This window comes from Protopterus annectens, chromosome 8.part0 (assembly GCF_019279795.1).
Source record: "Protopterus annectens isolate FY-2018-M chromosome 8.part0, PAN1.0, whole genome shotgun sequence".
In the NCBI taxonomy this organism is placed as follows: Eukaryota; Metazoa; Chordata; order Ceratodontiformes; family Protopteridae; genus Protopterus; species Protopterus annectens.
In genome coordinates this window covers 873,819,240-873,846,704 of record NC_056741.1, presented here as the reverse complement: position 1 = coordinate 873,846,704, position 27,465 = coordinate 873,819,240, and the positions used below count along the sequence as shown (strand labels likewise).

The window sequence follows — 27,465 nt, the reverse complement described above, 5'->3', positions numbered from 1 at the left end:
CAGACAAACAAGTTCAACTAACTCAATATTTTCAATTAATGGCAAAAAAGTCCCATCTCCCTGCAAGAAAAATTCTGCAGGCCCTGGGATTCATGGCATCCTGCATACTACTAATACCATATGCCAGACTGCATATGAGAAAATTACAGTGGTACCTAAAAAGTGTTTGGACTCAACCCTCTCACAGTTTAGAAGCAGTAATACCAATGATTCCCTGCCTACAACAGGAGTTTCGATGGTGGGCACAGGTATGTCACCTAAACAAGGGTCAGCCTTTTACCCAACCCACAGCCAGGCAAACTCTAACAACAGATGCTTCGGATTACGCCTGGGGAGCACACATGGCAGGAAAATGCATTCAGGGCAAGTGGACCACAGACCAGATGCATCTTCACGTCAATCAAAAAGAGATGTTAGCTGTTCAAAATGCCCTAACAGCTGTCTGGGACCTTCTACATCCAGGACAACTATTACTAAAGACAGACAACACTACAGTAATGTGGTACATAAGCAAGGGGGCACTCATTCTTATCCCCTATGCAGGCAAGCCATGACCTTGTGGAACACAGCTCTAACATACCAAGTTCACCTGCAAGCACACTTCCTGCCAGGAAAGAAGAATACTCTGGCAGACGATCTAAGCAGAAATGTCATAGACCCTCACGAATGGACATTGAATCCGCAGATCTTCAGCATGGTAACGCAAAAATGGGGATGCCCAGACATAGATCTTTTCGCCTCCCTACTGAATTGCCAGCTACAAAAATTCTGCACAAGGACATACCACAAACAAGCATAGAAAGTGGATGCTCTTCTGTTCAGCTGGAAAAACCTAAAAGTTTATGCCTTCCCACCCCTGCCTCTCCTTTCAAAGGTACTCCTAAAAGCCAGACAAGAAAAAACACAAATGATCCTGATTGCTCCAGACTGGCCACGCCAGCACTGTTACCCTATCTTAAGGAACTTGGCTCAGGGCCCACCATGGATTTTGCCTCAAATTCCACACCTTCTAACTCAACAAAATAATCAGATCCTGCACAGTCATCTCAAAACCCTAAACCTGGCTGCATGGCAGATACATTAGCCAAACAGGCAACACCTCTCTCTAAAGCTGTTATGGATGTGATTTTGGAGGCCAGGAGGCCTAACACCAGGAAAGCTTACTCAGAAAAATGGAAAAGATTCTGCACCTGGAACCAGGCTGAAAGCCTTGACCCTCTTGTTCCAAACATTCCTCAGATTTTACAATACTTAACTGAGATGCTAGACAGAGGCCTATCCTTCTCATCAATTAATATCCATGCCTCTGCCATTTCAGCACATTACAACACGGATCTTCCTTTATTCTCTCATCCCTTGCTAAAGCAGTACCTCAGAGGGGCTAAAAACATAAGACTGCCCCGGAGAGCACCAACACCAACTTGGGACCTCAATTTCGTTTTGGAAAAACTGACCCTACCACCTTTTGAGACGGCCAATACAGCCGATCTAAAATTTTTGTCATGGAAAACAGCTCTGCTCCTGGCAGTAACTTCAGCACGAAGAGTCTTAGAGCTACAGGCATTAATGGCAGTGGAGCCTTTTATAATTTTTCATCAGGACAGGCTATCTTTAAGGACAAACCCTTCCTTTATGCCAAAGGTGGTATCTAGTGTGACTCTTAACCAAACCATCCATTTGCCAACATTTTATCCAAACCCACAGAATAAAGGGGAGAAACTTCTGCATTCTTTGGACATACACAGGCAGCTACACTTCTACTTGGACAAAACAAAAGCTTTCAGGAAAACCGAGCAACTGTTTGTGGCATATGCTGCAGGATCTCAGGGCAAGGCTATCTCAAAGCAGACTATATCCAAATGGATAGGACACTGTATTCAGTACTGCTACACACAGCATGGAAAACCAGTCCCAAATAACATCAGACCGCATTCCACCAGGGCAACAGCCACTTCAACAGCCTTTCTCAGAGGAGTACCTACCAAGGAAATTTTGGAGGCTGCAACTTGTAGTTCAGTGCACATCTTTACCAAGCATTACCACCTGCCTCTTTACTCTAAATCCAGAGCAGGATTTGGCACTGCAGTTCTGCAGGGCCTCATAGCCAGTCCTAACTCTTTATAGACCAGCCACCCAACCTTAGCTTTGGGATTCTACCCAAGTGTGATGACTGCAGCAGTGTAACACAATGGACATAGTACAGTTTTGTACCTACCATAAATGTAGATGTTCGAGTGTTCACACTGCTGCAGTCCAGGTTACCCTCCCTCCATCCCCTCTGAAATAGCTAGACTTATCTATACCTTTCTATCCTATACAACCTTTGGGGTGTATTTGCTGGTAACTGTAGGTATTGTTTTTATTTTATATGTATATTTTTGATTAGCAATATGTATTGCCTACCTACTTGGGGCACCTGACATCTGGGGCAAGAAAAACTAAAGAAAATGGCGTCTGCTGCATCTCATATACCCCTTGCGCACTGACGTCAGGGAAGAAGCGACAGCAACCGACACCGGACCAAGACTTTGGAACTCAGGCCGACTGCGGGACCGCCTGACGGCAGGATAACCCAAGTGTGATGACTGCAGCAGTGTGAACACTCGAACATCTACATTTATGGTAGGTACAAAACTGTACTTTACTCACCCACCATCCCCCTTTCCTTTGCTGGGACTTACCTGTACTTCTGTATTCTATACAACCTGTATGGTGTATTTGCTTGCAGATGAAGGAAAAGTTTACTTTAGTGCACGCATGCTTATTGCCATAATTTAGCCTACCCTTTAGGGGGCACCTGACATCTGGGGCAAGAAAAACTGAAGAAAATGGAGTCGGCTGCATCTTTTATACCCCTGGTGCACTGACGTCAGGGAGGAGGCGACAGCAACCGACGCCGGACCAGGACTTTGGAATTCAGGCCGACTGTGGGTAGCCTGCCAGCAAGATAACCCAATTGTAATGACTGCAACAGTGAATACACTCGAACATCTACATTTATGGTAGGTACGCAACTGTACTTTTCTTGTGGTCGGGGTGCCTTGTGAAGAAGCAGTGGTAGAGCATGTGTCCTTTTCATACCCACACATTTTACTGTGAGGTTTGAGAAGATGCTTGATACTCGGATGCTCAGTGTTAAGATGTTCTTCGTGTTTCACTGTTACAGTCATTACATTTGGGTTATCCTGCTGGCAGGCTACCCTCAGTCGGCCTGAATTCCAAAGTCTAGGTCCGACGTCGGTTGCTGTCACCTCTTCCCAGACGTCAGTGCGCCTGGGGTATAAAAGATGCAACCAACGCCATTTTCCTCTGTCTTTCTTGCCGTGCGGTGCCCGAAGCAAAAGCAGTTCGCAAGTGCCGGTCGGCCGACTCCTGAGATTTACGTGTTCGAATTTCAGATCCAAAGTCTTCACTAAAAAGCTAAGTACCCCATTGGGGAAACTTTTTTCTTGCTCCAGACCGATGTCAGAAAAAGTTAATAATTGTATTTCTTGTGGGAAGCAATTACCTCATAAGGACTTTCATTCTTACTGTATTCCTTGCCTAGGCCTTGACCACGACATTGCTAGTTGTCGGTTTTGTGATAGATTTAACCAACGCACTATTAAGTGTCGGTACGATTTTGCATTTCACTATTTTGGCAGAAGGTTTAACTATACAATGTCATCGGATAGCCATCCGAATACCGAAATTCACAAGAAACGCAAAGAAAAAGAAAAGGACAGGCATCCGAGGTCCAAAACTGATGACAGGGCTTCTTCTAAGCCAGTCGCCGGTTCTCAGTGAGGTGCTTTCGCAGCCCCTGACGCCCGCTGCTTTAGAGCCACAGGCCGCTTCCGACTCCCACATGGAGTCGACTAGGCCGCTGGAAGCTCAAGTTATTGGAACTTCGGAAACAATTCCCTCAAATGGGTGCGGAGCCGCTGCGCAGGCATCGTCTTCTGAGGGTGTTTTCAGGCCTACACAGTTATATGTTAAAACAACTTCAGCTTCAAAGGCAAAGACTAAAGCACCTCTAAAGACAAAGAAACAAGTACAACAGCCCCATTGACAGGCCTCCATACCTAAAAAACAGATGCTCAAAATGGCTGAAGACCCAATTACTTTGATCAGGGGTTTCCATCCCCCTCCTGATAAGAGGCCTAGGCAAGATACAGAATATGAATCTTCAGATCAGGTTTCCATTTCTTCTGATTCCTCTTCTGATCAGGAATACTCCCTTCCCTCCCTATAAGGATTCTGATGCTGAAGAATCTATCCCTTCAGCCTCTCCTCCTGAGGATTATTCTTTTGGGGAGACTCTGCATGCCATGAGGGAGCATTTCTACTGGGAGAGCCAAGATTATTCAGAATCTAAGAAAAGGCTCAGAGACTTCCTTTTACTACCTCAGCACAGGCCCCTTGCTATTCCACCTGTGTTAGACATTGTAGATGATGTATTTTCAGAGTCCAATCTGACTCCTGACTCTTTACCTCCAGCTCCTGTTAAGCCAGACAGATACTACAGGTTTCCTGATTCACATAAATTCCTTTTCAAAAACCCTGCTGCTGACCCAGAAACTATCTGTCAGGGTCCCAAAGGGGTCAAGGCTTCTACTGCAAAAAACCCTACTCCCTCTGACAGGGATTCTAGGGCACTGGACAGATGGGGAAAAAAGATTTACACTTCTGCTACTTTTTCTGTAAGGATTTTAAATTGTCAGTTTCATATGCTCAAATATCAGCAAGACTGCGGTGGTGGTGCTGCAGTAGCGTTACCGCCTCACAGACGTTTCCCGTTCGATTCTCAGTTAGAGCGTCTTCTGTGTGTTGACATGCGTGAATGGGCGTTCCTTTGTTGAAGGTTGTGCGTTAGGCCCGGCAAGCCAGCATGTAAAAATCTACTGCCAATCATTAGCGGACCGGAGTTCCGCTGTGGCGACCCCTAACCGGGAAAAGCCGAAAGAAACAAACATTATGTCACTGCTTAAACAGAAAATGTTAATAAATTCTGAATGTGCAGAAAACAAAGAAATGCAGGATTTATTGCATGCAGCTGAACAAGTAGGAAAGCATACTTTGCAATGTGGTTTTGATTCTCTGGAGGCCTCCGGCAGGGCCGCAGTTATGGGTTCTGCCATTAGGAGGCATGCATGGTTAAAGGAACAAAATTTACATGATTATGTTAAGGCAAAATTATTAGATGCTCCATTACAGCATGATGCTTTGTTTGGTGTTAAAGAAAATGGAGGACAAAGCTAAATCTATACAAAAGGTCAAGAATTTCTTACAGGTACAGCCACCAAGATTTAGCAGACACTGGCCTACAAACAATTGGTCCTTTCCAGTGTCAGACAGGCCGCAAAGGGGCAGATACAGATGCCCTAGAGGCAGATCCCAGCCCCAAGGTTCGTACAGGTCTAAACAATGGGGTGCTTCTACCCCAAAAACTTGAGAAGACAAATCACAGCAATATAGGAAACACTCCCAATGACTTCCCCCTGCCTGCGCCAAGCACTTATCTTCTGGCAGCACCTTTAGGGGGAAAACTAGCACTTTTTTAACAAAATTGGCACATAATAACCCAGGACAAATGGGTCTTAAACATAGTGTCACAAGGCTACAAGTTTCACTTCCATACCCTGCCAAGGGCAAACGGTTGGCCAGAACTGCCAAAACATCAATGGGCAGAGGCACAAAAACAAGTCTCATCCCTCATGGACATGAGGACCATTCAACAAGTACCAGAGCAAGAGCAGGGACAAGGATTCTGTTCAAGACTGTTCTTGGTACCCAGAAAGGACAAAGCCTGGAGACCAATGCTAGACCTGTCTATTCTAAACACATATCTGGATATTCCAAAATTCAAAATGTTGACTCTACAGCAGCTTCTACCCATGTTGGGCAAGAAGGCTTGGCTTGTGACTTTAGATCTGAAAGAGGCATACCTGCATGTCCCAGTCAGACAAACATGCAGAAGATACCTCAGATTCAAAGCTGGCTCAATGCACTACCAATTCTCTGCAATGCCCTTTGGCTTATCTACTGCGCCCAGGGTCTTCACAAAGTGCCTGGAACCAGTAATTGCATTCTGCAGACACAGAGGAATACAAATATATCCTTACTTGGACGACTGTCTCATTCAAGCAGCGAACAAGGACATTCTACTACAGCATCTGGCGTTTGTAAAGAGATTACTACCATGCCTAGGGTACACAGTCAACGAACAGAAATCAAAACTAGTTTCCTCTCGAGATAATATTCCTGGGTGCAAGCTTAAATACAACTGCCCAGGTGGCTTATCTCACGCCAGACAAACAAAGGCAACTGACTGCCTATTTCAAAATGTTGGCAACAAAGGCCCCATTATCTGCAAGAAAAATTCTGCAGGCTTTGGGCTTCATGGCATCCTGCATTCTACTAATTCCATATGCAAGACTGCATATGAGGAAACTTCAGTGGTACCTAAAAAGTGTTTGGACTCAACATTGCCACAACCTGGAAACTATAGATGTTAAGTTGTCTATCTCGCCTTCATTCATTGTGGTTGGGTTCGGAGCCGATCCTCGGCTCTGACTTGGCCATCTTCTAAAGCTCGAGAGCTGTTTACTGGCTCGAGGCCTCCTCATATCCCATGATGCCTGGCGCTAGATACCCAGATCTCGTTTGCCGCTTCTGCTGCGAGGTTGTCTTACTGGCTCAAGTCATATATTTTCTTATCGTTTTTTGATAAAAAAACTAGTAGATTTAGTGTAGTTTGTTAATTGTAGTATATATATCTTTCTTCAGGTATCTTTGTTTAACTACATATCTTCCCTTACCTGAATCCCCTTCCCTTCAGAAAACTCGTTTTAATTACAGAGTTTCCCCCTCCCCCCTCTGTCTCTCTCTTCTGAAGTAGCCGTTTAAGTTAGAGGCTAACCTTTCTTCCTGTAAAAAAAAATAAATAAATAATAATTCATAGTATTTGCTTAGTGTAGTTTACTCTATTTGTTGTTCTTAGACTAGAGTTTGTATCCTTGTCGGTTTTTGGGTGTGGTAACTTTGTGTGTGTGTTATAGTTATTATACTCTAATTGTTATAGTTGTGTATTGTGTTGGTATTCCCTTAAGGTATGTTCAAGGATCCCAAGGTGTCCGGATTCAAGAAGTGTGATTCATGCTGTCAGAAGATGTCTCTGACTGATGGTCACACTTCTTGTGTCTATTGTCTCGGCACCGTGCACCTGCAGGTCTCTTGCTCGGTTTGCCATGCTTTCAGTCCAAGAGTCCTGCAGGAGCGTAGGAATAAGTTAATCCTACGGGGTTTGCTTAAACCCGAGGAGTCACCGGCTAAGGCTCAGCCCGTGAAGTCCTCCAAGCCACCTAAACCTTCGACTCCCAGCTCGGAGCCGTCGTTAGGTGAAGCTGCTACTTCTGCCTCTGTTCTGGCCCGAACCAATGTGCCTGCCTCTCAGTCGGTTCCGACACACACTTCGGAGCCATCTGGGAGTCGCAAGAGATCTAGATCTCCCTCCCTGAAGTCTATACGCTCGGCTCCGAGGTCTCCTCTGCTCCAATCAGAGCACAGTCATCAGTCCTCCCACTCTTCTCGGTCATTGAGATTGTCAGGTCACGACTTGGAGAGAGTGGTCAGCAGGCTTTTGAAATCGCAGGCCCTAGCTAAAATGTTGTCCAGCCCCCCTCAACAGGGTTTGTCTCCGTCTTTGTCTCAGTCATTCCTCCTCAGACTCCTCCTTTGAGTTCGGAGCCGGAGTTCGTTGGGGTTCAAATCATGGAACCATCGGCACCGATACCTTCTCCTTCGGTTCCGTCGTCGGCTCCGATCACTTCCTTGGTACCATCCTTGGAGGGATCTGGGCTCTGAGACTCCATCGTCGGCTCTGAGGGGGCAAGTGGCATTGGAACCTTGTCCGACCCAGTTCTCCCCCTCGGAGCTTCGGCGCAGGTGAGCTTTGCTCCTACATCGGCTTCGGAGCCATCCCCCTTGGTGCGGAGATGGATTCCGGTCTCTTTGGAACCGGAGCCTTCTCAGCATCCAAGCAGGGACGCCTTTGAGGTCATGAGGAGTGTGCTGGCCCCTGAGGCAGCCCCACGATCATCCCCTTCGGCTCCTCCCACTATGATGCCTGTGCCTGCCTCTGCCTCTCCTCCAGACCCCAAGCATGGGGAACCAACACTCCAAGGCACCCCTTTGGCTGTATCTTCCTCTTCCAAGGCCTCCCTTGATCATTCAGAGGAGCCACCTTGTAAGAGGAAAAGCAAGAGGAAGCATGTTGACTCCCCTGAGTCTGTCACATCAGATACTGACTTAGAGGATTCGGAAGGGTCCTTGAGTTCCCCCTCTGAAGATGTCTCATTCTCAGACATCCTTGAGATGCTTAGGCAGAGGGGGAACTGGTCTACCCTTAGCCCTTCCGAGGATGAGTCTGTATTCCTGGATGCTTTTGGATCCTGACCTTCCACCTCCTGGGTGTCTCCGCCTTTCGACCCCCTCATGTCTGTGGTGGCTCGAAAGGCGTGGTCAGCTCCAGACATAGTGGAACCGACCCCTAGAAGACCTGCAAAATTCATAACTGCACCACAAGACAAACAGTTTTTCACCAAAGTTCCCATTGATGCCATGGTGGTAGCGGTGGCCACAAATGAGTTGGCTGAAACGTCATCTGTCCATCCCCCTAACAAAGAGTCCAGGATGATGAACAGATATGGGAAGCAGATGTTCTCTTCGGCGACTTTCTCCATGAAGTCTCTGAATTATTTGTGCCACTTTACCCGTCTTCAAAGGGATCTCCTTAAAGAGCTTGGAGATACCCTCCAAGATCCATCAGCTGAGGAGGCCCAGGCTAAGGCAGCCTCCCAGCTGGCGACTCTTAATTCAGTGGTAAACTCCTCCATGAGGCTCATTTCTTATGCAGGCGATGGTGCGAGTAGAGCCGCAGGCACAGGCGTCGCCCTAAGGAGGCACGCTTGGATGCGGCTTTGTAACTTTGCGGAACTTTTCAGAGCGTCTTTCACCAACACCCTCTTTGATGGTTCCTCGATCTTTGGATCACAGGTGAAGGACACCCTTCCCAGTAATGAGCAGGAAGGCAAGACTCTCTCTGCTGTGGGAGTCCGTTTTTCCACTCCTTTCAGACCATATCCCAAGGGTCAGAAGAGTGGAAAGATGTGGTTCCGGAAATCCCAGGGAGCCTTGACGGACACACGTGGTGAGTTCCCATCCAGGGGCAGAGGAGGGAACAATAGCAGACGCCGGCCTCGTGGCAGAGGGGGTCCGCAAAATCAGGGCAGCAGAGAATCCTTCTCCGACAAGCCCTTCCAGCTTCCTGAAGGGTTGCCCGGTGCCCACCTCTGGAGGCAGTCAGGGGAAGATTATCGCTGTACCCAAGAGCCTGGCAAGACATCACACAAGACAAATGGGCACAGTCTGTTATATCCAGCGGCTACAGAATTCCCTTTGTTCTCTCTCCCTTGTTATTAAACAAGTCCCTTCCAGATGTTCCACCCAATCTAAGGGATCAAGCAGTTCAAGAAGTTTCAAAACTGCTAAGAAAAAGGGCCATCCAGCAAGTCCCAACAGACCAGCAAGGATCCGGAATTTACTCAAGGTTCTTTTTGGTACCAAAAAAGACAGGAGACTGGAGACCCATTCTGGATCTCAGCAGATTAAACAGGTCTGTACAAAGAACGAAATTTCGGATGGTCACGCTAGAGTCCATTTTACCCTTTCTGGGTCAGGACAATTGGATGTGCTCCATAGATCTTCAGGATGCATACTACCACATCAAAATGGACAGGTGCTCCAGAAGATTCCTTCACTTCCGGCTGGGAGCCTGCCATTATCAGTTCAGAGCTCTGCCCTTTGGTCTCACCACAGCCCCCAGGGTGTTCAAATGTATGGCAGTAGTTACCGCTCACCTGAGACAGCAAGGATTCCAGGTGTTTCCATATCTAGACGACTGGCTCCTCACTGCTACCACCAGGCATCACCTTCTGCGAGCCAGAGACTACACTATCCAGACTTGCTCCAGACTAGGTATCACAATAAATTTTGAAAATTCTGCATTGTCGTCCTGTCAGTCTATCACCTTTATAGGCGCAAATTTAAATACAAAAGACAGGTCAGCCAGCCTTCCACCACACAGGGTGTTAGTCATTCGCCGACATGTACAGGTCTTGTTAGGATGCAAGAGAATTCAAGCCAGGTTCGTCCTCCAAACCCTGGGTCTCATGACAGCAGCGATCATACTCGTCCCTCTGGCTCGTTTTCACATGAGGATCCTCCAGTGGCTTCTTTTCGCCCAATGGACCTTCCAGCAACTTCCCATGTCTCACATGATTATTGTCACAGAAGCATGCAAAAAGCACCTTGCATGGTGGATGGTCTCCACATCAGTGTCCCAGGGCAGACCATTTGTACTTCCCCCTCAAGTTGCTACGGTGACCACGGATGCCTCCCTGATCGGGTGGGGGGGCATTATCAGGGCAGAACAGTCCAGGGCACCTGGCAACCTCAAGAGTACCATCTGCACATAAACGTTTTGGAGATGAGGGTCGTGCTTTTAGCGTTGCAAGCTCTTCAGGACTCTCTTCGTACCGGGACCATTGCAATTCAGACTGACAATATGTCAGTCGTGTGGTACATCAACAAGCAGGGCAGAACCAGGTCCTACCCCCTATGTCGAGAAACACTCAGACTCTGGCAATGGGTGATCTCTTCCCAATGGTTTCTGACCGCAATGCACATCCCTGGGAGATCCAACGTCATAGCAGACAGGCTGAGCAGAGCAATTCTCATGCCACACGAGTGGTCTCTAAATCAGGTAGTGGGGGAACAAAACTTCCGCAAATGGGGACAGCCTTGCTGCGACCTCTTTGCCACCCCACTCAACAAGTGCAGCAATTTCTTCTCTCTCCTTCCACTTCCGGGACATTCTCCCATAGACGCTCTAGTCCATGATTGCCCTCAGGGACTTCTGTATGCATTCCCTCCCTTTCTCCTAATCCCCAAGCTGATACAGAAAGCTACCGTATTGGGCTGCAAAATGATCCCCATTGCTCCTTACTGGCCTCGACAAATATGGTTTGCGTTCCTGCATCATCATCTTCTCGAGCAGCCTTGGACTCTGGACCCAGCTCCAGACCTTCTGATCCATCAATCAGACGGGCTGCACCATTCCCTACAATCTCTCCAGCTCACAGCTTGGTTGCTCCACTTCCAACCTTAGCCAGGCTTCCTGATATTTCCCACTCTGTGCATGAAATCATTTTATCATCGCACAAGTCTACCACTAGAAAAACGTACGCTAGTAAGTGGAAACGTTTTTCTTCCTGGGCAGAGGCTAAGAGTATAGACCCCTTTTCAGCCCCTGTACACCACATCTTGGAATTTCTTGTGTAACTCTTTCATGCTGGGTCCGCTTCCGCTACAATTAGAGTTCAGTTAGCTGTAATTTCAAATTTTCACACTGGCTGTCGGAAAGTAATATAATGCCTCATAAGCTTTGCAAATCTTTTCTCAAAGGGACCACTCTGTTCAGGCTCCCAGTGAGAGATCCTCCACCTCCGTGGGAACTGAATTTGATTCTAGCTTCTCTAATTTTGCCCCCCTTCGAACATGCAGCTTCTTGTTCTTTGAAGTTTTTATCTTGGAAAACCCTCTTCCTGGTAGCAATCACTTCATCCAGAAGTTTCGGAACTCCAGGCTCTTTGTATCCGTCCTCCGTACCTAGTGTTCCACAATGACAGGGTTGCTATCAGGACTAATCCTTCCTTCCTTCCTTCCTAAGGTCTCTTCTGAGAATAACTTGAATCAGTCCATTGACCTTCCTGTGTTTTTTCCCAACCACTCCAACAGAGCGGAATTTAAGTTGCATCAGTTAGATGTTCACAGGCAACTGCGCTTTTATATGCATAGGACTAGGGACATCAGAAAATCGGACCAGCTTTTCCTTTCTTATGCTGAGGGTAAACAAGGTCTACCAGTCTCAAAAATAACCTTATCCAGGTGGTTGGCTTCTATCATCACATTTATCTATCAGCTAAGGAATAAAGAATTGCCTGTTAAACCTAAAGGTCACTCCACCAGAGCATTAGCCACTTCTGTGGCTTTTCAGGCTAGGTTGCCCATGGGATCTGTTTGTGCAGCGGCCATGTGGCCAATCCTCATACTTTCATTTCGCATTATAAGTTGGGTGTGGTTTCCAGGGGCAAAGCTGATTTTGGCTCCACTGTTCTGAAGAGTTTGTTCCAATGAGCCACCCAGGATTTTAGGTGCTAGGGACGCTGTCCCAACCAGCAAGATTGAAGGCGAGATAGACAACTTAACATAAAGAAGTTATGTACCTACCATAACGTTCCATGTTAGTTGTCTCCTCTCGCCTTCTTTCTTGCGTCCCACCCTCCATCCCCCTGTCCTAGTAGACCGAGAAGAGTTCTGTATGGTTTTTCACTGGTTGAGTCTTCTCTGGCTATTCCTCTCTACCTGGTAGTCTCTATGGTAGGGTCTATTTATTATAGGATAGGAGTCTTTTCTTTTTATGTCTGCAGTTAGATTTACCAAACGAGATCTGGGTATCTAGCGTCAGGCATCATGGGATATGGGGAGGTCTCGAGCTTTAGAAGATGGCCGAGTCGGAGCCGAGGATCGACTCCGAACCCAACCAGCAAGAAAAAAGGCGAGAGGAGACAACTAACATGGAACATTATGGTAGGTACATAACTTCTTTTTACTCTCATTCCCTGCCTGCAACAGGAGTTTCGATGGTGGGTGAAGGCCTGTCACCAAAACAAGGGACAGCCATTCACTCTACCAGCCGCACAGACATTAACAACGGATGCATCGGGATTATACCTGGGGAGCCCACATGGCAGGAAGATGTATTCAAGGCACATGGTCCGCAAACCAAATGCATCTACATATCAATCAAAAAGAGATGCTAGCTGTTCAGAATGCCCTGACAGCCTTCAAGGACCTACTAAATCCGGGACAACTACTGATAAAGACAGACAATACCATGGTCATGTGGTATATAAACAAGCAGGGAGGCACTCATTCTTACCCCCTTTGCAGCCTGGCCATGACTATGTGGGACACAGCATTTACTTACCAAGTACATCTGCAGGTACAATTCCTGCCAGGAAAGATAAATACTCTGGCAGACTAACTAAGCAGAAACCTCATGGATCCCCACGAGTGAAAATTGTATCTACAAGTCTTCAGCATGATAACAAGGAAATGGGGATGTCCGGACATAGAACTATTTGCCTCACCTCACAACTGCCAACTAAAGAGATTCTTCACAAGGACTTGTCACAGACAAGCATGGAAAGTGGATGCCCTATCTTTCAGTTGGAAAAACTTAACAGTATATGCCTGTCCTCCTCTGCCTCTCCTCCCCAAGGTACTCCTAAAGGTCAGACAGGAGAAGCCAAAAATGATACTGATTGCCCCAGACTGGCCACGCCAGTACTGGTATCCAATCCTAAGGAACTTGTCTCCATGCCCAGCCTGGACTTTACCTCAAGTGCCGCATCTGCTGTCCCAGCAGAACAATCAGATCCTGCACAGCCAACTCAAGACCTTAAATCTGGCAGCATGGCAGATAATGTAGTCATACAAAACACACCTCTCACTAAAGCAGTGATGGATGTCATTTTGGAGGCCAGGAGGCCTAGTACTAGAAAATCATATGCTGGAAAATGGAAGAGATTCTGTGCTTGAACCAGGCACAAGGAATTGACACAGCTGTACCAAATATTCCTCAGGTTTTGCAATACTTAACTGAGATGCTGGACAAAGACCTATCCTTTTCATCTATAAAAATTCATGCCTCTGCCATTTCGGCTCATTACAATACAGAGCCACCAATCTTTTCTCATCCGTTATTAAGGCAGTACCTCAGAGGGGCCAAAAATTTAAGGCCTCCAAGGAGATCACCAATACCTGCATGGGACCTCAATTATGTCTTAGAAAAACTCAACCTGCCTCCTTTTGAGCCATCCGCTACAGCTGATATAAAGTTTTTATCTTGGAAAACAGCTCTGCTCTTAGCAATAACTTCTGCAAGATGAGTCTCAAGAGTTACAGGCACTCATGGCTGTGGAACCTTTTATCATTTTTTATCCAGACAGGGTTTCTCTGAGGACAAACCCGACTTTTATGCCTAAGGTAGTGCCCAGTGTGGCCCTTAACCAAACTATTCATCTGCCTACCTTTTATCCAAACCCACAGAATAAGAGGGAGAGAATTCTGCATTCTTTGGACATACATAGACAGCTACGCTTCAATTTGAACAGAACCAAAGCTTTCAGAAAGTCAGAGCAATTACTAGTGGCATATGCTGCAGGATCACAAGGAAAGGCTATCTCAAAACAGACTATTTCAAAGTGGATAGGCTACTGCATTCATTTCTGCTATTCACAACATTGCAAGCCAGTACCTAAGGGCATTAGGCCACATTCAATTAGAGCAGCAGCCACTTCAGCAGCCTTCCTCAGAGGAGTACCAACCAAAGATATTTTAGAGGCTGCTACTTGGAGTTCAGTGCATACCTTCACAAAGCACTATCACTTACCACTCTACTCTAAATCCAGGGCAGGCTTTGCCACTGCAGTTCTGCAGGGCCTAATAGCCGCTCCTAAGGCTATTTAGCTCCAGCCTCCCAACCTTAGCTTTGGGATTCAACCCAATTGTAATGACTGCAACAGTGAAACACGAAGAACATAGTACAGTTGTGTACACTTACCATAAATGTAGATGTTCGAGTGTATTCACTGTTGCAGTCCAGGTTACCCACCCGCCATCCCCCATTTCTTTGCTGGATCTTATCTGTACTTCTCTATTCTATACAACCTATGTGTTGCATTTGCTTGTAGATGAAGACAAAATATTTCTTTGGTGCATGCATGTTTTATTGACATATTTTTAGCCTAGCCTTTTGGGGGCACCTGACATCTGGGGCAAGAAAAACTGAGGAAAATGGTGTCGGCTGCATCTTTTATACCCTATGTCTCGATATCTAGATCTCGCCAAGGCTTTTGACACCATCCCCCACTCTCTCACTAAACTAGGTATAAATACCTATGTCACAAGATGGGTTGCCAACTGGCTCATTGACAGAACCCACACTGTGAAAGTAGCAGACTCCAAATCCAACTTCAGACCAGTGACAAGTGGAGTACCACAGGGTTCAGTCCTGGGTACTCTCCTGTTTGGTATCTACTTTTCTGAAGTACAGGCCAACACAGAAGGTCTTTGGCTAGCGAAGTTCGCAGATGACTGCAAACTAGAAGCCATAATCAAAACTCCAAAAGATGTGGACATCCTACAAAAGGGCCTCGCTGAGACAGATGCCTGGTGTCAAAGCCATGGCCTCAAGCTCAATGCCAAAAAGTGCATTGTCATCCCTTTTGGTAAAAACTCAGTACCCATGAACTACCACATAGGTGGTAGTCTACTTAACACCGAAAGTGTGATAAGAGACCTTGGGACACAGGTCGACAATAGTCTCTCCTTTGATAATCACATCGCCACAGTAGTCAGGAAATCCTTCTATGTGGCACACCTCATCACAAAAGGTTTCTCATCCAGGAAAAAAGAGGTCATTGTTCCCCTCTACTCGTCACTCTTTAGCAACATTATAGAGTACAATGCCCCTTTTGGTATGTACCTCACAAGACATCTACAACAACTGGAAAGGCCACAGAAATACCTCACAAAGAGGATTACCGGCCTCAAAGAGATGCCCTAAGCAGACCATCTCAAAAAACTGCAGCTTTACTCTGTTGCATATCGCCTACTCAGAGGCGATCTCTGCCTAGCACACAAAGCTGTGTCAAACTCAGAGCTTTTAGACATGCTCCACTTAAAGAAATCCCAATCCCTACGAGCTACACGCTCTAGGGGCCTAAACCTCGTCACCACAATAAACGGAACATGCTGGAGGGATAGATTCCTGTCCCAGAGACTTCCCATACTCTGGAACAAACTATCTATCTATATCAAACAAAGCTCCTCATTAGCACTCTTCAAAAAAAATCTTGATGATTGGATGGGAGACAGGAAATTCACCACGGGGATCACTTCTGTGGCTCTGCTCGACAGTGGCACAGGAAAATAATTTTCTTGGGTGGCGAAAGCCGGGATACATTTGGCTAGGCTTATATAGGCCCTAGGGCCAATAGCCTAGTACCTACCTATGAACCCCTGGCGCACTGACGTCAGGGAAGAGGCGACAGCAACCGACGCCAGACCTAGACTTTAGAATTCAGGCCAACTGAGGGTAGCCTGCCAGCAGGATAACACAATTGTAATGACTGCAACAGTGAATACACTCGAACATCTACATTTATGGTAAGTGTACACAACTGTACTGTGTCTGGTGACTGAATATGTGATTTTTTTTTTTTTTTTCTTTTTGTCGTCAGAGATAACATTCTTACCCAGGAGTACTTTGCATAGTTACAGAAATCATAAATTTCAACAGACTCATAGCCACCAATTTCAGGGACTTCATCTTATAAAAATGGAAAAAGGCCTCTATCTTCAAGTTTTGTGTAGGATGAAGAGTCCCTGTCTTAGGCTTACACAGGTCACTTTACATCTCTCAGTCTGGATGTTGACTGTGTGGATAGGTTTGCCCCTTTGTCTAGCTTTGCCCCAAAAAACAGCATTTTTTTGGAGAAACTTTAAATTTAATGAGGAACCACTTCAGATGGCAAACAAAGATCCAGTGTTGCCTCTTCCATCCATCTCATCGAATGAGTATATCTGATCTGACCAGATACGATGGCAGCAACTCTCAGACTTTTTAGTTAGTTTGGGCATTTCATCTCTTTTTCCTTCCTGTCTTATCTAGTTAAAAAATCCCTGTCTTACAGTTTAACAATTTATTTGCAACCATCTGTGTTCTTTTACCTTTTTCTTATATTGCATTTATTTTGTTTTAAGTTCATAGGTAGGTATTAGGCTATCGGCCCAAGGGCCTATGTAAGCCTAGCCAACAAGGTTCCCTGGCTTATGCCACCCAAAAAAGTTATTTTCCTGTGCCACTGTTGAGCAGAGACACAGAAGTGATCCCCAGAGTGTATTTCCTATTTCCCATCCACTTGAAGAGTGCTAATGAAGAACTTTGCTTGACATAGATGGGTAGGCTGTTCCAAAGTATGGGAAGTCTCTGGGACAGGAATCTATCCCTCCAGCATGTCCTGTGTATTGTGGTGACAAGGTTTAGGTCCCTAGAGCCTATAGCTCAGAGGAATTGGGATTTCTTTAGATGTAGCATGGCCAACAGCTCTGGGTTTGACATAGCTTTATATGTTAGGCAGAGATCACCTCAGAGTAGGCGATATGCTATGGAGTAAAGCTGGAGTTTTTTGAGGCGGTCAGTGTAGGGCATTTGTTTGAGGCTAGTAACCCTCTTTGTGAGGTACTTCTGTGGCCTTTCCAGCTGCTGCAGATGTCTTGTGAGGTACATTCCAAAAGGGGCGTTGTACTCTATAATGGGTCTAATGAGTGCCGAGTATAGGGGAACAATGACCTCTTTTTTCCTGGATGAGAACCCTTTTATGATGAGGTGTGCCAAGTGTTTTGTTCTTTTGAAGTTTTAAGAGATCTTGTCTAGGTTCAGTTAGAAAAGAATTCCCTTGCATGCAGACAGTGAATAACATCCATCTGATTAGTGGGAGGAGCTGAAAAGTAGTATTCCTTGTTTAACTAGCAATATTTGGAGGCATCTTTATTGTGATGTAGTGTTTGCTTGAATTGCTTGCTGATCTCTGTCTGCATTTGATTTTGAATTGAAGTTTTTCATTTAAGGTTTGGTTATTTCTATTTTTTATTTTTGTCTTATATTACATTTGAAGTTTTTAGTTTGTTTGCAGTTTTAAGAGGTCTTGGCTAGGTTCAGTTAGAAAAGTGAGAAAATAATTCCTTTGCATTCCTTCTTTAACTAGCAGTATTTGGATGCATCATTATTTTGCTGGGTGCTTGTTTGGCTTGCTTGCTGTTCTCTGCCTGACAGTTGTTGATCTCTGTCTGCATTTGATTTTCCCACCTATCGGTCCAACTGTTGTTGTTGTACTTTTAAACTTGGTGGCTGTTGAGTTGTGTGCCCCTACTATAAACATGATTTTGGATACTTCTCCCATTCCCATGTCATCAGCTCATTCTACTGAGTATGTAGAGATAAGTTGCGGAGGCCCACCTCCTTAGTCTCTTAAACTTGTATTGCCTTCTGTTTCCTCCTTTCCCACTTACTAAAAAATGCACTTTATTCAACTGCTTTTACTGTATTTGTGCTTCTTCCTACTTTGTTTTGCTTTTTGCTGCTTTTTCCTTAAGTGTTCAGTTGCATTCATTCTGCTGCATTAATTACTGCTTGTTAGTAGCCTGAATAGGTTCATAGGTGTGTGCTAGGCTAATGGCCCTGGAGCCTTAACAAGCCTAGCCCATAGAAGTGCTCTGGCATCGTGCCACCCGATTTTAGTTCCCATTGCCTCTATCAAGTAGAGCCACTGGAGTGATCCACGGGATGAGCTTTGTTTCCCATCCACTCATCAAAATTTCTCTTAAAGAGGGCCAGTGAGGTGCTCTGCTTGACATGTGTGGGAAGTTTATTCCAGAGCATGGGCAGTCTCTGGCTTATGAACCTGTCCCTCCATGTTCTGTTGATTGTGGTAATGAGGTTGAGGTCTCTGGAGCTTGTGGTGCGGAGGGATTGAGATTTCTTTAGATGTAGCATTTCTAACAGAGCTGGGTCAGACATGGCTTTAGTCAAGCAGAGATCGCCTCTTAGTAGACCATATGAGACCGAGAATAGCTGGAGTTTTTTGTGTCTTTTCTTGTAGGACATGTGTTTAGGGCCTAGGATCCTCTTTGTGAGGTACTTTTATGGCCTTTCCCCCTGTTGCATGTGTCTAGTGAGGTACATGACAAATGGGGCATTATACTTGATGGCTGGCCTGATGAGGGAAGAGTAGAGAGAGATGACCTCTTTCTTCCTGGATGCAAAACCCTTGGCAGTGAGATGTGCCACATAGAAGGACTTGCTGACCACAGTGGCAATGTGGTGGTCGAAGGAGAGGTTGCTGTTAACCTGTGTCCCCAGATCTCTTATAACGCCTTCAGTGTTCAGTGGGCTCCCATCGATGTGGTAATTAGTGGGAACTGAGTTTTTCCGAAAGGGGATGACGATGCATTTGTTGGCATTAAGCTTAAGGCCGTGGTTTCGACAATAGTCGTTAGTCTCAGTGAGGCCTTTCAGTAGGATGTATACATCATTTGGGGAGTTAATAATGGCTCCCAGCTTGCAGTCGTGTGCGAACCTGGTCAGCCAGAGTCCCTCCGTGTTGGCCTGGACTTCTGAGATGTAGATGCCAAACAAGAGGGGACCCAGGACTGATCCCTGTGGGACTCCACTCATGACTGGTTGGCAGTCTGAATTGGAGTCCGCTACTTTCACACTGTGGGTTCGATCTGTAAGCCAATTTGCAACCCACCTAGTGATATAGGTGTTGATTCCTAGTTTGGTGAGTTTATCAATAATTCCTGAGTGGGGAATGGTATCAGAGGCCTTGGCCAGATCGAGGTAGACTGTATAAACTGGCTTGCCCTTATCCACAGCTCTGGTGACTGACTCAAAGAAGTCAACCAGGTTGAGCAGGCATGATCTACCTTTCACAAAACCAGATTGCATGGGATCTAGAGTTTGGAGATTCCCTATATCCTTGTTAATTAGGTCCATAATGATGCACTCCATAGCCTTACATATCAGACTTGATAATTCCCAGAATCTGTAGTCGCGCTCCCCCTTTATGGAGAGGGATGACTGTAACAGTGTGCCATTCGGTAGGGACAAAGCCTGAGGTGAGGCTGTGATTGAACAGGGCACACAGATGTGGTGCCAGTTCACTTTGTAGCTCATGTAGAACACATCCAGGGATATTATCTTCCCATGGAAGCTGTATTCTTAGCCTCGGACAATGCAGCTTTAACCTGTGCTGCAGTAATGTTGGGTGCCTGGCATTCCACCGGTGTTGTGATTGGTCCTTTGGGGGGGGGGGCGAGAGGGATAAAGTTGGTACTGAATCTGTCAGCCAGTATGATGGCAATATCTGTTGGCTCAGTATAGGAGGTGCCATTGTGCAGTAACTCAGAGCAAACCTGGATATTGCCATGGAGATTCTTGATATAACTGTAGAAGGCTTTGTGGTCGTTTTCAGTGTCTGCCATAATTCTGCCTTCATAGCTGGCTTTAGAAGGTTTTGATGAGGGATCTCAACTTTTTGTTGAGGCTAATAAGGGAGTTTTTCCAGTCTTGGGACTTCACCTTTTTCTGCAATAGTTTCTTCCTTCTATTGTAGAGTTTATTAATGGCAGGGGACCACCAGATTGGCTTTCATTTTTAGAGGAGAGCGTCTTGGTTCTGCTGGGTATGGCTAATTCCATGCATTTATGTACATGTTCGTACAGCGCATTGGTGTATGATTTGGGTCCCTATTAATTGTCCGAACTTTTCAAAGTTCGAATGCCATGTGGTCGACACCATATGATCGAACTTTGAAAAGTTTGAGGGCTAAAAGCAACAGATCCGTATGGCACAGAATAGGAAAATTTCCCTTTTCTGCAGTGAAGTGTGATCTCACAGTTGATATATTTAAGTAGGGAGGTGCAGGGGGGCTTGCCTCCCTGCTCAGAGAGTTCTGGTAAGTTGTTCTTTAATTTTTTTATTATATTTTTAAAGTTTCAAACTTCGCTCATATGATGTCGAACATATGAGGTTCGAAGTTTTGAAACTTCAAATATATAATGTAGACCCTATGATCTGGCAGCTGTGCAGCTATTTTCCATTGAGATGGGTGCCGTGAAGTTTGTCACCTCTGTTTTTAGGAACCCAAAGTCAGCTTTGGAGAAGTTTTTCATGGTGGTTACCTTTGCGGGGGGGTGTGGGTGAGATGTAGATTTCCATGGTCATTAGATGTTCATCGTGTTTCACTGTTGCAGTCATTACTCTTGGGTTATCCTGCTGGCAGGCTACCCGCAGTCGGCCTGAATTCCAAAGTCCTGGTCCGGCGTCGGTTGCTGTCGCCTCTTCCCTGATGTCAGTGTGCCAGGGGTATAAAAGATGCAGTCGGCGCCATTTTCTCCAGTCTTTCTTGCCGCGCTGTGCCCGAAGCAGAAGCAGTTCGCAAGTGCCGGTCGGCCAACTCTTGAGAATTTTCTGCTCGAATTTCAGATCCAAAGTCTTCATTTAAAGCTAAGTACCCCATTGGGGAAACTTTTTCTCAGTGAAGTGTTTTCGCAGCCCCTGGCGCCCGCTACCTCAGAACCGCAGGCCACTTTCGACTCCCACGTAGAGCAGACTAGGCCTCTGGAAACTCAAGGTATTGGACACTTGGAAAATATTCCCTCAGATGGGTCCGGAGCCGCTGAGCAGGCATCGTCTTCAGAGGGTGTTTTCAGGCCTACACAGTTATATATAAAACCGACAACAGCTTCAAAGGCAAAGACTAAAGCACCACTAAAGACAAAGAAACAAGTGCAGCAAGCCCATGGACAGGCATCCATGCCTAAAAAACAGATGCTCAAAATGGCCGAAGACCTAATTACTTTGATCAGGGGTTCCCATCCCCCTCCTGAAAAGAGGCCTAGGCAAGAGACAGAATATGAATCTTCAGATTAGGTTTCCATTTCCTCTGACTCCTCTTCTGACCAAGAATACTCTCTCTTTCCCTATGAAGATTCCGATGCTGAAGAATCTATCCCTTCAGCCTCCCTTCCTGAGGATTATTCTTTTGGGGAATCCCTGCATGCCATGAGGGAGCACTTCCACTGGGAGAGCCAAGACTACTCAGAATCTAAGAAAAGGCTTAGAGATTTTCTTTTACTGCCTCAGCACAGGCCTCTTGCTATCCCTCCTGTTTTAGACATTGTAGATGATGTATTTTCAGAGTCTGGCCTGTCTCCTTACTCTTTACCCCCTGCACCTGTTAAGCCAGACAGATACTACAGGGTTCCATATTCACATACATTTCTTTATAAAAACCTTGCTGCTGACCCAGAAACCGTTTCTCAGGGTCCCAAAGGGGTCAAGGCTTCCACTGCAAAAAACCCTTTCCCCTCTGATAGGGATTCAAGGGCACTGGACAGATGGAGGAAAAAGGTTTACACTTCTGCTACCTTGGCTGTGAGGGCTTTAAATTGTCAATTTCATATGCTTAAATATCAGCAATACTTATTGTCACTGCTTAAACAGAAAATGTTAACAAATTCTAAATGTGCAGAAAACAAGGAAATACAGGATTTATTGCATGCAACTGAACAAGTGGGAAAGCATACTTTGCAATGTGGTTTTGATTCTCTGGAGGCCTCTTGCAGGGCCGCTGTTACGGATTCTGTCATTAGGCGACATGCTTGGTTAAAGGAACAAAATCTGCCTAATCATGTTAAAGCAAAATTATTAGATGCTCCATTACAGCATGATACTTTGTTTGGTGTTAAAGCAGAAGAGGTGTTGAAAAAAATGGAGGACAAAGTGAAATCTATGCAGACAGTTAAGGATTTCTTACAGGTGCAGCCACCCAGATTTAGCAGGAACTGGCCTACAAAGAATTGGTCCTTTCCAGTGTCAGACAGGCCACAGAGAGGCAGATACAGACGCCCCAGAGGCAGATCCCAGACCCAAGGCTCATACAGGCCTAAACAATGGGGTGCTTCTACCTCCATAAGCGGAGAAGACAAATCACAACCATACAGGAAACAGTCCCAATGACTTCCTTTTGCCAGAACCAAGCACTTATCTTTTGGCAGCCCCCTTAGGGGGAAAACTAGCATTTTTTTCACAAAATTGGCACATGATCACCCAGGACAAATGGAACATAGTGTCTCAGGGCTACAGGTTCCACTTTCACACCCTGCTAAGGGAAAAAGGTATGCCAGACCTGCCACACAATCAATGGGCAGAGGCAGAAAAGCAAGTTTCATCCCTCATGGACATGAGGGCCATTCAGCGAGTACCACAGCAAGAGCAGGGACAAGGATTTTACTCAAGACTTTTCTTGGTATCCAGAAAGGACAAAGCCTGGAGACCAATTCTGGACCTGTGTATTCTAAACACATTTCTGGACATTCCAAAATTTAAAATGTTGACTTTGCAGCAGCTACTGCCCATGGTGGGCAAGACGGCTTGGCTTGTAACTTTGGACCTAAAAGAGGCATACCTGCATGTCCCAATCAGACAATCTTGCAGAAGATACCTCAGATTCATAGCTGGCTCAATGCACTACCAATTCTCTGCACTGCCCTTTAGCTTATCTACTGCACCCAGGGTCTTCACAAAATGCCTGGCACCAGTAATTGCATTTTGCAGACAAAGAGGAATTCAAATATATCCTTACTTGGACGACTGCCTTATTCAAGCAAAGAACAAGGACATTCTATTAAAGCATCTGGTGTTTGTAAAAAGATTACTAATTTGCCGAGGGTACACAGTAAATGAAAAGAAATCAAAACTCTTACCCACTCAAGAGATAATATTCCTGGGTGCAAGCTTAAATACAACTGCCCAGATGGCTTATCTCACGTCAGACAAACAAAGTCAACTGACTTCTTACTTCAAAATGTTGGCAACAAAGACCCAGTTATCTGCAAGAAAAATTCTGCAGACTTTGGGCTTCACGGCATCCTGCATTCTTCTAATTCCATATGCCAGACTGCATATGAGGAAACTACAATGGTATCTAAAAAGTGGACTCAGCATTGCCACAGCCTGGAAACATTAATTACCTTCATTCCCTGCCTGCAACAGGAGTTTCGAAGGTGGGCACAGGCCTGTCACCACAACAAGGGACAGCCATTCACTTTACCCACAGCCAGGCAGACACTAATGGCCCGCAAGCCAGATGCATGTTTATGTCAATCAAAAAGAGATTCTAGCTGTTCAGAATGCCCTGACAGCTTTCAAGGATCTACTTCATCCAGGGCAAGTACTGATAAAGACGGACAATACTACAGTCATGTGGTATATAAACAAGCAGGGAGGCACACATTCCTACCCCCTCTGCAGACAAGCCAAAACTTTGTGGGACACAGCTTTGACTTATCAAATTCACCTGCAAGCACAATTCCTGCCAGGAAAAATAAATACTCTGGCAGATGAACTAAGCAGAAACCTCATGGATCCCCACGTGTGGAAACTGGATCCACAAGTCTTCAGCATGATAACAAGGAAATGGGGATGCCCAGATATAGATCTATTTGCCTCCCCTCACAACTGCCAACTACAGAGATTCTGCACAAGGACTTATCATAAGCAAGCATGGAAAGTGGAAGCCTTATCCTTCAGCTGGAAAAACCTAACAGTATATGCCTTTCTTCCACTGCCTCTCCTCCCCAAGGAACTCCTAAAGGTCAGACAAGAGAAGCCAAAAATGATACCGATTGCCCCAGACTGGCCACACCAGCACTGGTACCCAATCCTAAGGAACTTGTCTCAAGCTTCAGCCTGGACGTTGCCTCAAATTTCTTACTTGCCCAACAAAACAATCAGATCCTGCACTGCCAACTCGGGACCTTAAATCTGGCAGCATGGCGGCTAATGTAGCCATTCAGAACACTCTTCTCTCCAAAGCTGTGATGGGTGTTATTTTGGAGGCCAGGAGGCCCATTACCAGAAAATGTTATGCAGAAAAATTGAAGAGATTCTGTTCTTGGAACCAGGCACAAGGAATTGACATGTTTGTACCAAACATTCCTCATATTGTACAATACTTAACTGAGATGCTGGACAAAGGCCTATCCTTTTCATCAATTAAGATTCCTGCCTCTGCCATTTCAGCCCATTACAATATGGAACCACCTATCTTTTCTCACCCTTTAATAAGGCAGTACCTCAGAGGGGCCAAAAACATAAGACCTCCAAGGAGAGCACCAATACCTGCATGGGACCTCAATTATGTCTTGGAAAAACTCACACTGCCTCCTTTTGAGCCAGCCTCAACAGCTGATATAAAATTTTTATCCTGGAAAACAGCTCTGCTCCTAGCAGTAACCTCTACAAGAGAAGTCTCGGGAGTTACAGGCACTCATGGCTCTGGAACCTTTTATCATTTTCCATCCTGACAGGGTTTCTCTGAGGACGAACCCGACATTTATGCCTAAGGTGGTGTCCAGTGTGGCCCTTAACCAAACCATTCACTTGCCTACCTTTTATCCAAACCGACAGAACAAGGGTGAGAGACTTCTGCATTCTTTGGACATACACAGACTGCTACCCTTCTACTTGGACAGAACTAAAGCTTTCAGAAAGAATAAGCAACTTTTAGTGGCATATGCTGCAGGATCACAAGGAAAGGCTATCTCAAAACAGACTATTTCAAAATGGATAGGCCATTGCATTCGTTTCTGCTATTCACAGCATGGCAAATCAGTGCCTAACGGCATTTGGCCACATTCAACCAGAGCAGCAGCCACTTCAGCAGCCTTTCTCAGAGGAGTACCAACCAAAGACATGTTAGAGGCTGTAACTTGGAGTTCAGTGCACACTTTTACAAAGTACTACCACTTACCTCTCTACTCTAAATCCAGAGCAGGCTTTGCCACTGCAATTCTGCAGGACCTCATAGCCTCTCCTAATCCTATTTAGCCCAGCCACCCATCCTCAGCTTTGGGATTCAACCCAAGAGTAATGACTGCAACAGTGAAACACGAACATAGTACAGTTGTTTACCTACCTTAAATGTAGATGTTCGAGTGTATTCACTGATGCAGTCCAGGTTATCCTCCCACCATCCCCCTTTCTTTTGCGGGGCCTTATCTGTACTTCTCTATTCTATGCAACCTATGTGGTGTATTTGCTTGTAGATGAAGGAAATGTTTACTTTAGTGCATGCATGTTTATTGGCATAATTTATTTAGCCTACCCTTTTGGGGGCACCTGACATCTGGGGCAAGAAAAACTGAAGAAAATGGCATCGGCTGCATCTTTTATACCCCTGGCACACTGACGTCAGGGAAGAGGCGACAGCAACCGACGCCGGACCAGGACTTTGGAATTCAGGCTGACTGCGGGTAGCCTGGCAGCAGGATAACCCAAGAGTAATGACTACAACAGTGAATACATTCAAACATCTACATTTATGGTAGGTACACAACTGTACTTTTGTGGTCGTATCTAACTAGGGAGGAATTTACTATTGGTGTAGAGCAGTGATTGCCCATGGTAGTAATAACCAGGTTAAGGATGTTGCTCCCTCTAGTTGTGGGGTAAGAATGAGCTGGTCCAGGGCATTGGAATTGATGAATTCCAGGAAGTGTTGGGCCAGTGTACTGTTGCATGAGTAGTTTTCCCAGTCGATGGAGGATTAGTGGAAGTCACCTAGTGTGAGAGTGTTGGGTTGGAATCTAATAGTTTCCAGGGTGCTTAGGAACATGGGGTGAGAGTCTTGGGACACAGTTGGGGACGTATAGCAGGCTATGACCTGAATCACTCTCTTACCCAATATTAGTTGTACCTGAAGTGTCTCAGATGCATTATGCAGGGCTACTAGTCTGGAGGTGTGCATATCCTTTATGAATATGGAGACACCACTGCCTTTAGAGCTTCGGTCCATCTTCTGTGGCCAAAAGGTGTGGAATGAGTTGTAGCGTGGTAGTGCAGGGGTGCTTTTGGCTGCTTTAAACCAGGTCTCCGATTTAGCACAAATGTCAGTGTTCTCCATTTTGAGGAGTGCTTTGAGCAAGTGCATCTTGAGATTTAGACTTCTAGCGTTGAGCAGCACGACCCTCAGATTGCATTTATGTATAGCTGTTACGGTGGTAATTTGGTCTTTGGAACATTGCCTAAAGAGGCACTATAAGGGTGGCAAGAGCCTTAGCCAGTATCCGGAAACCCAGGGGTGACAGATGCAGGCCATCTCTGGCAAAGCATTGAGGTCTGTCAGTCATGTCATCCCAGACAGAATACTGGATCCCCTTAGAATGACACCAGAAACTTAGCCAATTGTTGAAGTCAATCATTTTTTGCTTGTACTGCGGTATCATTCTGGGCAATGGTAGGATGCTGCTCAGGGCTAGGGTCTTTCCTGCCTGGGCCATATAATCTGAGAGCTTCTCCATGTCTCTCTTCATTTAGTCCAGGGAGGTGTCTCTGGTCATTTACACCTACATGTACAGTGACAAAGTCATACTTGTACTTGTGGAGTGACCTGAGTCCATGTGTTATGTATCGGATTCTGGCACCTGATAGAGAGCTAACTGTTACCTTCTCCTTATTTAACCTAGTGAGTGGGACATCAGTGTGCCTCACTAGCGAGTCGCCTATGATGTATTGGACAAGCTGTTTTGCCGTAGGGGCTTAGGTTGAGGCTCACACTGTGTAGGTGAGCTATGTGTCTAGTGGTTTGTGCTGTGTTGTGGTGGTCAAGTGCGTTTCTTCCTTGGAGGTCTCTGCTGTTTGGGTAGGTTTCTATTGAGAGTCTCCACGAA

General features: G+C 45.7%; 1 protein-coding gene across 5 annotated transcripts in view; it reads left to right on the top strand.

Annotated features, from left to right (window-relative positions):
• Positions 1-27,465, top strand: part of CXXC1 (CXXC finger protein 1) — a 1,961,705-nt gene that overhangs the window by 710,970 nt on the left and 1,223,270 nt on the right. The window lies entirely within an intron of this gene.